This window comes from Ceratotherium simum, chromosome 18 (assembly GCF_057802395.1).
Source record: "Ceratotherium simum simum isolate JZ-2026a chromosome 18, ASM5780239v1, whole genome shotgun sequence".
Taxonomy (NCBI): domain Eukaryota; kingdom Metazoa; phylum Chordata; class Mammalia; order Perissodactyla; family Rhinocerotidae; genus Ceratotherium; species Ceratotherium simum.
This window is the reverse complement of record NC_141917.1, coordinates 49,423,359-49,440,237: the sequence shown is the minus strand read 5'-3', so window position 1 is coordinate 49,440,237 and position 16,879 is coordinate 49,423,359. Positions and strand designations below refer to the sequence as shown.

The window sequence follows — 16,879 nt, the reverse complement described above, 5'->3', positions numbered from 1 at the left end:
AATGTAATCATACGTTATGTAGCCTTTTGGGTTTGACTTCATCAAATCTAGCAAAATGCATTTAAGATTCATCCATGTTATTGTGTAAATTAATAGCTCATTCCTTTTTATTACTGAGTTGCATTCCATTGTATGGATATACCACAGGTTTCTAAAAAATTTATTCAACAATAGAAGGACATCTGTGTTTTAAATTTTTTATAATTTTGAGTAATGTCACAAACATTCAAGTACAGGTTTTTGTGTGAACACGTTTTAATTCTTGGGTAGGTACCTAGAAATGGGATGGCTGGGTGATATGATAGCTGTATGCTTAACTTTATAGGACACTACCAAACTGTTCTCAAAGTGACATTACCATTTTGCCTTCACACCAGCAAGTGTTTAGAGTCCCAATTTCTATGCACCTTTAAATGATATTGCCATTTTTAATGTTATTTTAGCCATTCTAATAGTTGTGTAGTGGTACCTCATTGTGGTTTTGTCTATTTCTCCTTGCATTTCTATCAGATTTTGCCTCATGTTTTGATGCTCTGTTGTTGGGTATATACATGTTAAGGATTATTGTGTCTTTTTTGAGAATTGACCACTGTATCCTTGTTCCTTGTTCTGAAACCTGCTTTTTCTAAAATTAATAATGCCCCTTTTGAGTGGTGTTAGCATAGTACACCTTTCTGCATCCCTTTACTTATATATATTCCTGTATGTTGTTTACTTTTTCAATTAGAGCCCTTAAAATTTTAATCATAGTTATTTTAAATTGCCTGTCTAGTAATTCCAAAATCTAGGTCATGTCTGAGTGTGGTTTCGACACTTGCTTTATTAATTCAGACTTTGTTTTTTCTTGTCTGTTATCACGGCTTGTACTTTTTGTTGTTGTTGTTGAAGGCAGGACATGATGTATTAGATAGCAGGAACTGAGGTGAATAGGCCTTTAGTGTGAGGTTATATGCTAATCTGGCTAGCAGTTGGGCTGTGTTTAATGTTTGCTATAGCAGAGGTGCCATATTCCTTTAGTGTCCTTGTTTTTGTCTTCCTTCTTGACTTTGGGCTTACCTAAGTACTCCTCCTCAGAGAGAGTTGGCATCTTGCAGCTATTTTAGATATAATCCACTTTTATTATCCTGGAGCCCTACTGGTATGGTTGTAAGGTGTGGGAAGGGTAGTTATCTATAATCTTATGATTAGATCTTCATATTTTAATGGGCCTGTGTTCCTGGGCTATGACATTCACAAGTGTCCTTACCCTCCAACCGCTTAGGTGAGACAGCAAGGCTAGAGCAGGCTGGAGGTATGTCATTACTCTCTGTGCTTGTGGGATGAGGCTCTGGTAAGGTATTTCTCCTGGCAGGTAGGTCTTTGTTATGGAGAATGCTCTGAGTATGTTTCAGAGTGGTTTTTCTTTCCCTTCTCCTGCCAGAGACACAAGGAGATTTTTCTTGGTTCCTCACCATGAAAACTGACGGGGCTTCATGGAGATAAAACCCGTGAAAGTGTGGGTGCTCCCTGAAGACTGTGGCACCCAGAAGGTTCTCACTCTCCTGCTGGTCTACATTCAGCCTCAGCAATTTGTCAAAATTGCCTTTTAAGTGTCCCTGCCGCTTTATGATTCCAGTGCCTTCTGTTTCAGGTAAGCTGATCTCAGCTTTAACTCTCTGTGTTCACCTATCTCTCTAGATTTTGGTAGGGCAGTTTGCCCTGTGACCTCAATTCTCTGATGGGTGCAAGAAGAGGCCTTGATTTTCAGTTTGTTCAGCTTTTCCTTGTTGTAAGATGGGAGTAATGACTTCTGAGCTCTTTAGTTGTTGGAACTGAAAACAAAAGTCACTTTTGTGCTTTTGATTTATATCTCACTAATGATTAATCATATTGAGAATATTTTCATATGCTTATTTGCCATCTGTATATCTTATCTGGTGAAATGTTTTAAAGCCTTTTGTCCACTTTTTAATTGAGTTGTTTCAAGAGTTCTTTATACAACCTGTTACAAATCCTCTGTCAGAAATGTGATTTGTAAAGTTTGTAGCATCGATTGTTATTATTTTCAAGTGACTTTTCAAAAAGAAAATGGTCTTAATTTTACTAAGATCCAGTTTATATATAGATTTTTTTTGTGGCTTTGGTGTCTATCAAAATCTCTCTGCCTAATCCAAGATCATTCAGATTTTCTTCTATGTTTTCTTCTAGAATATTATAGTTTTAGGTTATACATTTAGGTCTATGATCTATTTTGAGCTTTTTTAAAATAAGGTGTGAATTATAATTCAAGGTATTTTTTAAATATAGATGCCCAATTGTTCCAACACAATTTATTAAAAACACTAATTATTTTCCCCTTTCAATTGCCTTTGTATCTTTGTTAAAAATCAGTTGACCTGTATGTGAGAGCTGATTTATGGGCCCTCTATACTATTCCTTGATGGGTGTCTGTCTTTTCAAAAATACCACTTTGTCTTGATTACTATAAGTTTGTAGTGGGTAGAGTGAGTGCTCCAAATTTCTTCTTCCTTTGCAAAATTGTTTTGTCTCATTAATAGCTACAAAAAGGCCTTCTAGTTTATTCATAAGGATTATATTTGATCTATAGATCATATTGGGAAAATCTACATTTAAAGTGAGTATTCCAATGCACAAACAACAGATATTTCTCTGTTTTTTAGGTCTACTTTGATTTGTTTCATCAGTGTTTCAAGGATTTCAGAACATAGTTGCTGCATGTTTTATTTCATTTTTAGTGCTATTTTAAATGATCTCTTTTTTAAAATTTCAAGCTCTAATTGTCTATTATTAGTATTTAGAATACAATTGATTTTTGTATGTTGACTTTGTGTCCTGTGACATTGAAAAACATATTTATTAGTTTTAGGAGCTTTTTGTAGATTATTTGTGAATCTCTACTTAGATAATAACGCTGTGAAGAGAGACAGCTTTACGTCTTATTTTCTGATCTGTATTCCTTTAATTTATTCACTTGTTTTATTGCGCTGGTTAGAATTTCTAGTCTAATGTTGATGTCTAGGAGGTGATGAAAGTAGAGTTTCTCTTCTTACTCCTAATTTACAGGGACAACATTCGGTCTTTCACTGTTAATTATGATGCTAAATGTGGGTTTATTTATACCCTTTATCACGTTGAGAAATTTCTCTCAATTTCTAGTTTACTGAGGCTTTTAGTCACTAATGGATGTTGAATTATTCCAAATGCTTTTTTGCATGTATTAAGATGATCATAAGTTTTTTCTTCTTTAGTCTGTTGATGTGATAAACTACATTGATTGATTTTTTTACTGTTGGATCAACCTCGCCTTTCTGGAATAAACACTTGATAGTGATATATTATCCATTTTACATATTGCTGGATTTGATTTGCTAACATTTTGTTGAAAATTTTGCATCTTTGTTAATGAGGGATATTAGTCTGTTGTTTTCTTTCCTGTAATATCTTATTCCCATTCTGGTATTAGGTTAATTATGGTCTTATACAGCGAATTTGGAAGAGATCTCCGCTCTTCTATTTTCTGGAAAAGATTGTGTAGAATTGGTATCATTTTTTCTTTAATTATTTGATATAATGCAAATTCAATTTCTATCACAAATATAGGATTATTCAGTTATCTATTAAAAGTTTTATAGAATTGGTACATTTCATCTAAGTTTTTGTGGGGATAGTGTTGAGTTGTTTGTGATATTCTCTTTGGGCACGTCTGTGTGTGTGCACTTGTGTGCGCACATATGCATGCATGTGTCCATGGGTGTATTTACTGTCTCTGGTGTGTATAATGATATTTCTTCATTTTTTAAAAATCTGTGAATTTGATGGGGAGATGCTGGAATAGGATTTCCCGTGTTCCCATAACACTCTTCTACACCTTCTGCTCCATCAGGGACACGCTTTAAGGTCTTGTTAAATATCAGGAACTGCCTCTTCCCAGCTTTACAGACCAGGTCACCTGCCTTGACCCTTTTCTCCTACTTCCTAGTAATTACTCTCTGATATTTCAATCTTATTTAAAAGCTGAAACTAAACAAAGCATCCATGGATAATTTTTTGGCATCTGTAGCTCTTTAAGGAAAACTCCAAATGAATGGACCCCTATTCTTACCTTTAAGGGCTTTTGGATAGTACTGTTCCATCTGGCTGGACCCTGAACATAGTCTGGTCAACATTAAAAGGGTAATCTTTTATTCCTTCCAAATTAGAGATAGATTAACTTACTAGACATCTTTTCTATACTGTATATCCATTCCCTTTCCTGCAAACATGTGATTCTTGGGCTAAGTTTCTACATGAGAAATAGACGTATTTAAATATGATTATTTTGTTAGTGACCACTCTTATGTTTTTTATGACCAAGAGAAGTAATCTGCTTGGGTTTTTTAATCTGTTTTGCTTCAGAGGCCTTCCCTTAGCCCATGACTCTTGAAAACAAACAAACAAAAACTCGTTATGGGGGGGATGAGTTAGATATATGTGCCCCCTCCCCAACTGAGAACATGAAAATAGGCATTCTACCTTTAGAGGAAGTGTTGTAACTAAATATATTACACCCATTATAAAAGAAGCCACAAATTCTATACCACAGTCCTTATCTATGTTAGATATATTCTGAGATTTGCATGGTTTTTCTAACAATATTATATTGCAAATCACCTCATTCATGTATCTAGGATTTAATTTTACAATGAATTTTTCTAGGAAGATTCACTAAAAAGTCATATTTCCAAACTTAGCTATACCACGAATGCTTTACTGTGTCCAAGGTGACCTTTTGGTGCTACTTAAAAATATTAAAAGTAAAATAACTCACACACCTTCTGCAATAGCCCATGGATATATCACCTTCCTTAAATCCATAATTTGCAATGCTAGTTCACACCTATGTGATTTTACTTTAACAGACATTTAAATTCTGAAATGTTTGAAATCTGTAGTAATCTAGAATCCCACCTTAACATTTGACAGTTAGATCCAAAGTAAGAAAAGAGTTATATTGACTCCTTCATCTCACTAAATTCTTGCCACCATTTTCTGCTCAGTTGTACCTTAATAACTTGCTTAAAATATTAATCATGTCTAAAAATTCTGTCCTGGAGGACTCTGAGAGTTGCTGAAAGAGTTGTGTACAGAAAAAGTTACATATTGGTTGACACTGTGTGTTTTACTTACCTTAGAATAAAACACATGAGTTCACAGTGTTCTGGTACTGGAAGCACCACTAGGGATTACACCATCTGACCTTTCATCCACAGACAAGAAAACAGAAAACTGGAGAAGTAAGGTGTAAGGTGACTTTTAAGTTATTCAGATAGTGATTAAGGTGAACGTAGACTCCAGACCTCCCAACACAGGGCCCAGTGCATTTTCCCAGTGTGCTCTTGTACTAAAAGGATAGCTGGAAAGTAAATATTATTTAGATATCCTTTTAGAGAATGATAAAGCCTCATTTTACCTTGACCTCCTGCCTTGACATTATTCTATAACATATGGAGGCTCCTAATTAAGAACCTTATACCTATTAGTAATATTTGTGCTATAAATATGCTGCCAAAATAGCCTTGTACTAGGAAAGAAAAGAAATGCTTCAGAAAAATTAATTAATGCATCTTATAAAGTGTTTGCATTGACTTCTAAGATGAGTGATAGAAAACCTGGTTAATTTAATGTGTTTTACTAGAATAGGCTTTGGCATAGTTATGCATAATTATAGTATATGCTGCTATTCTTACAAATAAAAGAGGACAGTTATGAAAATCAAGGACTAAAATTAAGAATTTTTTATATATCAATGGAAGCAAAGACATAAGCCAAATTGTAGTTTAATTGTTGAAAATGATACACCTCCTTGAGTTTGTATCTATAACCCAAAACTGCGTAGACATTGTTGGAATGAGCTTCTCCTCACTCTTCCTGTTTTCATGGGAAGGGATACCAGCCAGAACAGCACTTCTAACCCCTTACTATTCCTCAAGGAGGAAGACTAAGCTAACTGATTGATAGGAAAGCCATTGGTCCATGTTTCTCAGTTTGGTGCGGCTAATTTGTTGAAAGGTTGTAAGTATTTGGTGTTTAATCTCTTTTATTCCCTCTCTCTATACTAGCAGATTGTGAGGCAGCGATTCTTGGTAATTTTGTCTTCTTTCTAGACCTAAATGTTTTCTCAGGGGGAACATCCCGGGTAAGGCTGAGACGAATGTTAGAAAGTCCATTTGATTGTACAAATAAGATATGCCATCCAAAGAGCTCTGTAGTAAGAGAGGTTCTATGTTATCTCTGCTTTTAAGACTCCAGTGGTTTTTATTCAGTTCTGAATTGTGTTCTAAAGATATTATTCATTGACCCCTAGAACTCCATCATCTAATGCATGGGTTAGAACCACTAAGAAATAGACAAGGAATGGGATTTGGGGGCCAAATGCGAAGAGAACAAAAATTCTACAGGTCAGGGTGGATGGTGTAATTCTTAGGCTTTCATGAACAAAATAATTTTGACCTTGGTGGATCATAACAGGTGATTTTGGCTGCTGTTTACAGATGGAGACTATTTTTAATAGCCTTACGCTTAACAGTTTCTGGCTATAGAGGCAATAATGTTCATGCTGATGGAGCTTGACATTAAAATATACTAGTCAGTTTGGCCTGTTATGGTAGGAAGACTTTTCAGGTATCAATGAGTGAAGAATATTTGCTGCCTTCATTGTTTTTCCAGCCATATTTACACGCCAAGACTTTCAAAGGCAAGGAAGCTATGTTCTGCTTGTTTTACAGAACATTAGTAAGGTTCTTGCTTTAAATAGTTTGTGTCATGCCTAGGAAGGCTATTTTAGATCAGCTGCTCTGAATTCTGTGCCTTTTTTTTTAGAATAGAAAGAGCCCAGAGAAGGAACCTCCTAAATTTATGTGACTCATTCTCAGGCTCTTAAGAGCCAATACGACCTCCTCCCATCACCTTGTGGCCTTCTCAAGCCAGACATTCATTTAATTACATAAGTATAACCTGGACCTTCACTTAATCACATAAGTACTGATTATAAAACACCCTGAGTTTGGCAGAAAAATTTATTGACCACTTAAATATTTGTTGAGGGAGTAAATAAAAGAATGAATAGAGTAGAAGGTATGGTTAATCCCCATCCATCAGAGAACAAAAATCATCGTAAGAAAGTGATGGAAATATAAAGATATGCAATGAATGGTAGAACTTGGCATCTATAACTAATTGGTGAAGCAAAACAATAAGAGAAAAGGGCAAGAACAAGACAGAGAAAAGAAAAAATAGAGAAAATGGTTAGATCTATGCTGGATTATCAAGTTTATTTTAATTAACATTCACGATTAAATGTGATAAGAATATTAAGCATCAAATAAAGGTTCTTCATTTGCATTAATCACCCAATTAACAGGGTCATCCCATATTGTTGAGAGATTCACTAATTTAAGAAACAAATTAAGTGGAGTCACTTACATTCTGAGTTCTTTTCAACATTGACTCACCAGCTAGAGAAATGTAATGCTAAAGACAACTAAGGCAAAGATACAAAAGTAGACTTGCTCCTTGCCCATCCCTAGCCATGTACTATAGCTATGGTGTTTTCTTCTCTGTTGTTCTATCTCAATATGGGCACTGAAATAATTTTTGTAACCTATTTTAACTTGCTGTGAACATTAATAGAACATTCATATAGATTAAGAACACTGAGATCCCAATAGTAGATAGGTGTGCAAATAATATGAACAGACAAATCATGGAAAAGCAAAATTCATTTGGATTTAAATATACATGAAGACTGTCTCATCTCTGCCAATAATAAAAAGTACATTAGTCACAATGAGACACCAAATTAGTATATAAGTAAAAATGCCTCTGTTTTTACATTCTACATTTTATGAATTGTAAGATGCATGATTTTTGCATGTTCACATCTTTGAAATTAACATGTATCTTACCATTGTGGCATCTTAGATATAGTGAAATATTGTAGATGGAATCTTTGGTTCATGTTGCAATATTTAAATGAAATTAGTTCATAAGTGTGTGAGGCTGGTTATCACCACTATTAATATCATGATCTTTGTTTTTCCCATTGAATTGATCAACATGGACTAGTTGTGCTGCAGTAACAAGCAACCCCAAAATCTCAGTGCTTAACACAAAGGCTTATTTCTTTCTCACCCTATATGTTCATTGTAGATCAGCAGGGATCTCTCTGCTTACTCGGTTTTAAGGGATGCAGGCTGATGCATGCCATCCTGGCATCTTGGCATGAACTTCCATGATCACCTCAGCAGAGAGGAGAGAATATGACAAGTCACACATTGGCTGTTAAAGCACTGGACACATGTCACATCTTCTCACAATCATTGGCCAAAGAAAATCACATGATGATGTTGAACTGGAAAGGGCAATCCTATCATGTCAGTCAATGAGGCGTGCCCTTGAAGACTTGCGAGCAGCACCAATGACTTCTACAACTACCTCAACCAACCCAGCTGTTGCTCTCCTTATTCTGGCTTTTTTTATTTGGCTGAGTCATAAAAGTGTCTGTCTTCTGATTCAAATTCACATTCAGGAAAATAACAATTGACTATGTCCCTTTTTAGAATAATTTTGAATAAGAACACAGGGTGACATTTACAATCCCTGTTACAGGCTGAATTATGTCCTCAAAAATTTATATGTTGAAGTCCTAACCCCTAGTACCTCAGAATGCAACTATATTTGGACACAGGGTCTTTAAAGATGCAATTAAGTTAAAATGAGGTCATAAGTGTGAACCTTAATCCAATATGACCCTTCTTAGAAGTGGAGATGAGGACACAGACACACACACAGAGGGAAGAAGATGTGAAGCACAGGGAGGAGATGGCCATCTGCAAGCCAAGAAGAGAAGGCTCAGAAGAAACCAACCCTGTTGACACCTCGATCTCGGACTTCTAGACTCCAGAATTGTGAGAAAATAAATTTCTGTTGTTTAAGCCACTTAGCCTGGGGTACTTTGTTATGGAAGCCCGAGCAAACTAACACAACCTCCTCCTTCCACCCTGGTCTTTCTGATAGTTCAAATGATGAATGCCAGAAATATCATTTACACACATTTGTTTTTCTTAGATACTAAGTAGCCTCTCTTGCAAACTGAAGGGCTTGGGAAAAGGGTTATCATTCTTAGTCCTGTCACCTAGGTTGACTGACTCAAAGTATGGTCAGGTTCCAATGGCAATAAAGAGACATTTTAGAACTTAGAATTCATGAAACAACTTTGAAAATTATCTTTTGTATCTTCCTAGGCTTTACCAATAGAGTCTTGGTAACATTTTGCATATATCAAAATTTACGGGATTTAGTTATGGCTAAAAAAAAAAAAAAAAAAAAATGCCCATTGAAAATTAGCACTTGCATCTGTAGAGGAATGAAAACAAAGTCATCTTGCTAGCTAACAAGATAATTACACTTAGGAAGGAAACTGCCTTTGTTTAGAAAATAATTTGAAATGCTGCTTTCACTGGAGAGTAAGACCTTGAGGGAAGGGGTTAGCAGGGTAAAAAGAAAAAAAATGCTTTGAATAAGAGTGAATAGGAATTTGGGAGTTGAAAGAGCTGTGTGACTAGGGAAACCATGGCCTGTGACCTAAAGATTTTTTTTTAAAAAAGGTTAATTTCCAAATTTTTGGTCATTTGCTGTAGGGCAATGTTATCTGTCCCTTTCTATTGGTTTCCTTAAGTAAACATGTTATATTTATATATGTAGCATATCTGAATGCTATATATGTAAATGTATGTGTGTGTGTTTGTGCCTATATGTGTGAAATTTAAGGAAGGAGACTAAGTTGCATGTTTGGATCAACACTAGGTTGGATATGAAGCAGGCCTGTAAGCTCCCCTTCCTCTGTGACTCAGGGAGGTAATGGAAATGGGTGAAGCCTGCAGTAGATAGGATAAAGGAGACAGTGGTGAACTGGAGAGAAGAAACTTCACTGGAAAGGAGCTTTATCAACTCTTGCAGGTTATTGCCTTGGGGAATAGAGTTCAGTGAAGATATATATTATGATTTTTCAAAATAATCCTAAGATTTTGGTATTCCTGAAAAATTTTCTGATTTTTAAATGTTAACAACTAATTTAAATAAAAGAGTGTATAGGCCATAAATAATGTTTGAATGCCAAATTCAGATTTTGGCCTGTAAGCAAAACACAGAGCATATAATGAGAATTCAGTGGAGATCAGAATTTGAAACAAGAAATAATCATAGGACCTTAAGACCCCACAGATTTTCAGAAAAAGTGATGGCATTGGACGTTTTACAGGATGTGCAATGGGATTTGAAGCTAATCTTACTTTGATAGTAAATAGAAAAAGTATCCCAAGAGACATCTGGATTCACACTCAACGGTGCCCACCTTGTTGTCACCTCTTTATGTCTGATAAAAGATTCTTATTGAGTAATTGTGTATGAGGCACCTAACTGAAGATCAGGGTCTCAAACCCTAGTTTCCATAAGGTCTGGTTGTATAATGGGACTTTGGGGCAAACATTTGATCAATGAATAGATTAATGGAAGCATCATAAAAGTGCATACTTTTTCAGTGAACAGAGGTTTTAAAACCTCAAATAATACGCGTTAACTTTGGTTCACAACGATGACTTGTGTACCCTTTTTTGACGTCTAATATTTTAGGTTGGTGATAATATATTAGTAAGTAATCACTTGGCATATCCTCTGACAGAAAATGTAAGGTTTTGATTTTCAACTTCAATAAGATCAGATGTGAGTGCACGAGATGAATGGCTCCAGCTTCTTGGAGCGCGAGATACATCACAAGCCATCACTCTGCAGAAACTATGAACAAGTTGAGGAAAATGAATGTTGTTATAAGTTTGTAATTTTTGGGGAACACTTTCTGAAGTAAATTGACTTCAAAATTAGAGAATGATTTCCAGGACTTGCAGATAATATCCTTACATAGGCTTAAAGTTTTTCACCTGGCAAAAGGATTTCAAATAAGCAGTCTCTCCCCAACTCCTCCATCATCATTTATCAACTCACGGAAATCAGCGGTATTTTGTTTTCTGAGAGTCCTGGCTTACATTCCTTCAGAGTGACCTGGGAAGAATTAAAATTTGATTTAAAATATTCAGCTTCCTTGAGATGTGTGCGAGTTGAATAAGACCAACCTGGTTATTTATCATCATTATTACTGATGCTACTACTAATAATTACAAACTTATTTTAATCAACCTTTGACCCTCCAATATCCACTCATTCAGCAGATTACCCAACTTCTTTGCTGTCTTCTTTTTATGCCTCAGTCCACCTCTGAGGATTTTTTTGTTCCTAGTAATTGAAGGTTGAGGAAAGGAAATTCATGTGACAAACGCTGTTATTGAAACCGTGGTATTGAGTTGCAACTAAAGAAAAAAAAATCACAATAAATAATCATCTTTATAACTATGCAACAAAAAGAATTCTAAGCCTGACTAAGAAATAAATGACATTGTATGCATGCATATCCAATTTACTTGCCAATTAGAGATACAACCATATTGCCAAGGTTGTACAATTGCCATTGTACAAATACAACCATATTTGTAATAAGATTTGTTCTTCTGGCTAAATTTCTGAGGTTTATTTGCAAACATGGCTTCTATCAGTATAATCAATTAAAATATATGAGTATATATATATTGTAGATAATCACACATAGAGAAAGTTACATAATGTAATTTCTAATAATAATTTTTATTCAAGTGATGTTTTTAAATATGAAGAACCACTTTTTTTAGTGGTAGGTATTCTTTGATATAATTATTGTGCTATTTGATATTTTACACAATATTGGGTTAAAATACAATCCAAAATAACACACACACACACACACACACACACTAGGTTGAACCATATGAAGTTGCCAATATTCAACTGTTTCTTACCTGAAAAAGGGCACTTTCATATAGTTCAACATGATATGAAAATATCTGCTAAATGAAAAATTTTTAACTGTTTTGACACAGCCTAAGAAATCTGCTCTTAATAAAGCCAACCATTTCTCAAATGGGGAATGAGTTAATTTAGAGTTTAAAAACTAAACTCTCTTGGAAAAAAGACTTTCAATAATTTATGGAAATACTACGATTTTAGAATGTGCTTTAGAAAAATATGGAGGTGATGGTGAGGAGAAATTTTTAAAATTTGATATTGGAAAAATGTGCAGTTGACTTTGAAATCCTTGTGAGTATTACTTTGGGATTGCTTTTAAAATCCTGCTCCATGAAAACAACTGCTTACTAGCTCCCTTCATCTTAGTTCAACACTGAATTAAAGACAACATCTCATTACTGTGCTGACTGGTAACTTTTCAAAACTGCCCTCTGAAATCTCTTCCAAGAAGCATCATTAAAGATTCAATACCCAAATAAGTCATCTATTTGTCCCCAAGTGTGGTGTATGCATCTGCAGTTCTGAATAAACTGTAGTATGATAATACTGCAAAAAGCAAGTGTGAAAGACATAGGACCAACTGGCCAATCTGAAAAATTCAGCTTTGGTTTAGAGAGATAAGAAAAAAACAAATACCTTTCCTTGCTTCAAGTAATTCATCTTCAGACAGTAGTAATATGTACAGAGTATTTGCAAATAGAATGAGGCATTAAAGGATCCATCAATAAATCCTCTTCTTTTTCTTTTCAAAGGCAGTTTCTCATCCTTTATCTGGCCTTTTAAGTAAGTTGATTACGATAATTCCTGTGTGTCCTTCTGGAATGCAGTGATGAGCCTATGAATGCTCACTCATGAAATTATGAAAAAGATAGGGAATTGGAAAGTCAATATGAAATAGGGGGAAAAAACCACAGGGAAATGAGGATAAGGAGGAGAGGCTAAACATACGCAAAACAAAACAAAACAAAACACAAATCTCTTCTCAGCTGGTGGTGTTCAAAAATCTTCCTTGTAATTTGAAAATCAGTACAATATATGCTGATGAAAAAGCTTTCATTTGTGCAAAATGACTGCTGTGTACATCAAAGAGAATTTTGCTTACCACATCAAATGGAACACTTTAAGCTCTCATGTAAATAATATAGCCTAATATGTCTCAGAGTCACCCATACAACATAGTCCTGGTTAGGCTAAACACTATGGCAGAAGCATTGAGTTACTAGGAAAAAGGAATGAGGTATTAAAAATGAAAACATTTCAGAAAGGAAGAGCTTGATGATAAGCATTTTAATGAAGAAAGAGAAAGAAAACAAATTTTTTAGTAGAATCTTGTTCGGGTTTTCGCAAATTTGAAAGTCCCTCCTGCAAACTTCACCAGAAGCTAGAATTCAGTAAACGTATGTGTGGTCATATTATATGATAGGCATAGGATTAGTTGCTAGTTTCTACCTTTCAGGAGCACACCATCTAAAGAGGAGAGAGAGAAGTAAACCAGTCATTACCATACACTGTAATAAACATAATGATAGAAATACAAAGTACTAGAAAGTTCAAAGCGGGGCAAAATCAAAGGTGTTGAGTGAGTGAGTCAGGGCAGTTTCTTGGAGTGGTCACCTTGGACCTGAATCTTGAAATGCACACCAGAACTAGCCAGGTGGAAAATGTGATGGGAAAGGTAAAAGAGAGAGTATGTTCAAAGCCATAAAGTGAAAAAGCATGGACTGTTTGGTGAATTACATGTAGTCTGTATAGCTGGATTGCAGGGTATGGATGGAGGGGGAGAAGTGAACCTCTTCTAGCTACCAACTGTATATCCCTTTTTAGGTCTGAACAGCCTCATTTCCTGTTAAGCCCTACTGAGCTCTAGGTACCTGCCAGGGAGAAGGCATACCTACCCCAATTAGCATGCTGCAGCCTGGCAAGTAGATTATAATCTCTTTATTCCTTCATCCAAAGGCTCTTCTTGCATATCTTAGGAGGTGGAACTGGGAAAATCAGTATCTATAGTGGTCTCCATATGATTCTTTGTCCTGTTCCATATTCAAAATTTTCTCTAAATATAGATACAACGGGAAGGGTGGTGAGAGGAAGGGTGTGTGGAGGCAACACAATTTGCAGTTATTTATTCAGGATGAGGAGTTTTTAGAAATGAAGTAAATCCTAAGGATTGACTTTATTTACATCATTATTAGAGTTTTAAAACTCAATGCAGCTATTAGAAAATTAAGTTAGATGGGCTACAATTAGAGGAACATATCTATGGGATATATGGAACATATAGGGAATGCCTATGAAAAAACTATGTGCAACAATTTTGACTAATTACTGTTACTGGGATTAATTTTCAGTTAATTGAAATTTTATTGTATTTCTACAAGTGAAGCTGAAAATTGGTAAACCTTGATGACCTGACACCCAATCCACTTGAACCTTCAATAAACCCTCAGTTCTGCATTCTTTCATAAACAAGAGGTGAAAAAAATGAAACAAGCACTTAGAGATTTATTCCCAAGATCAGAGTTGGTGCGTGGTCAATTACATTGCCCAGTCTCTAAAGCTGTTTATATGTATATTTGCAGAGGGAAATAACACTAATTAGTGTTGCTAATGATGGCTTTGCACTATTATGAAATTTTAATAATGAAAGATTATGTTTTCTTTATTTATTTGTTTATGGCAAAGAGATAAAGATGCTGTAGACGACTGAACCTGTGGTGTGTGTATCCTCGTTCTTGAAGGCTACCCAGTCAAAAGTAACTCTTTCACCTAAGTTACTATTATATCATTTTTTCTGTTTAATATAGAGCTTACTATATGCCAGACAAATATTACAAATATTAACACATTTAATGCACATAACACAATAAGGTAGATCCTATTATTATGCCTATTTTGCAAATGAGGCAACTGAGACCCAAAGAGTTGGAGTAACTTACCTAAGAACATACGGCTGGCTAGAAAATAGTGAAGCTGAGATAGGAACCCAGACAGCCTGGCTTGGGTTTGTGCTCTTACTACTCAGGAATATGTTAATATTATGCAGTAAGAGGGATATATCTTATACAACAGTAGGCTCAAAAATACATTTTCAGGAAAACATACAGGGAGATATCAGATTGAGGGTCGTTAGGTGAGCACAGTCTCTTGCATCTCCCAGGTTTTCTCCAGGGAGACAGTGCTTGGCATTGATGGCAATCTGCCTGTAGAGAGTGAGGTCCTCCCAGACTGGCAAAGCCATGGATGACAGCTTATCAAACTTTTAACTCCAAAACATCTCACCTCAAAACTCAGGACTGCTACTTTATATGGATGCTAAACATGCCATATGCAAACTTGACTCTTGGCTCTAATATTTGCATTCCAGGTACAATTTTATTTTATGTCCCTAATATCATTTTGCATTATATACTTTTTTCATTGACTCTAAGATGATATTTATTTATTTATTTATTTATTTTAATTTTTTATTTATTGCAGTAACATTGGTTTATAACATTGTATAAATTTCAGGTGTACATCATTATACTTCTATTTCTGCATAGATTACATCATGTTCACCACCCAAATACTAATTATAACCCATCACCACACACATGTGCCGAATTATCCCTTTCGCCCTCCTCCCTCCCCCCTTCCCCTCTGGTAACCACCAATACAATTTCTGTCTCTATGTGTTTGTTTATTGTTGTTATTATCTACTATTTAATGACGGAAATCATACGGTATTTGACCTTCTCCCTCTGACTTATTTCGCTTTGCATAATACCCGAAATGTCCATCCATGTTGTCACAAATGGCTGGATTTCATTGTTTCTTATGGCTGAGTAGTATTCCATTGTGTATATATACCACATCTTCTTTATCTATTCGACCCTTGGTGGGCACTTAGGTTGCTTCCAAGTCTTGGCTATTGTGAATAACGCTGCAATGAACACAGGGCTGCATGCATCTTTATGCATTGGTGTTTTCAAGTTCTTTTGATAAATACCCAGCAGTGGAATAGCTGGATCATATGGTAGTTCTATCGTTGATTTTTTGAGGAATCTCCATACTGTTTTCCATAGTGGCTGCACCAGTTTGCACTCCCACCAGCAGTGTATGAGAGTTCCCTTCTTTCCACATCCTCTCCAACATATGTTGTTTCCTGTCTTGCTAATTATAGCCATTCTGACGGGCGTGAGGTGATATCTCATTGTAGTTTTGATTTGCATTTCCCTGATAGTTAATGATTTTGAACATCTTTTCATGTGTCTGTTGGCCATCTGTATATCTTCTTTGGAGAAATGTCTCTTCAGGTCTTTTGCCCATTTTTTAATTGGGTTGTTAGTTTTTTTGTTGTTGAGATGCATGTGTTCTTTATATATTTTGGAGATTAAGCCCTTATCAGATGTATGGTTTGCAAATATCTTCTCCCAATTGTTAGGTTGTCTTTTCGTTTTGTTGATGGTTTCCTTTGCTGTGCAGAAGCTTTTTAGTTTGATGTAGTCCCATTTGTTTATTTTTTCTATTGTTTCTATTGCTTGGTCAGACATGGTGATTGAAAATATGTTGCTAAGACTGATATTGAAGAGCACACTGCCTATGTTTTCTTCTAGAAGTTTCATAGTTTCAGGGCTTACATTCAAGTCTTTAATCCATTTGGAGTTAATTTTTGTGTATGGTGTAAGGTGAGGGTCTACTTTCATTTTTTTGCATGTGGCTATCCAGTTTTCCCAACACCATTTGTTGAAGAGACTTTCTTTTCTCCATTGTATGTTCTTGGCTCCTTTGTCAAAGATTAGCTGTCCAGAGATGTGTGGGTTTATTTCTGGGCTTTCGACTCTATTCCATTGATCTGTGTGTCTGTTTTTGTGGCAGTACCATGCTGTTTTGGTTACTATAGCCTTGTAGTATATTTTGAAATCAGGGAGTGTGATACCTCCAGCTTTGTTCTTGTTTCTCAGGATTCCCT

General features: G+C 35.5%; 1 long non-coding RNA gene across 2 annotated transcripts in view; it reads left to right on the top strand.

Annotated features, from left to right (window-relative positions):
- Positions 1–1,398: 1,398 nt before the first annotated feature.
- Positions 1,399–16,879, top strand: part of LOC147914640 (uncharacterized) — a 108,502-nt gene continuing 93,021 nt past the window's right edge. For both annotated transcript variants that reach the window (XR_015555120.1, XR_015555119.1), the window contains exon 1: positions 1,399–1,630. This is a non-coding gene — a long non-coding RNA (uncharacterized LOC147914640). The remainder of the gene's footprint in view (positions 1,631–16,879) is intronic.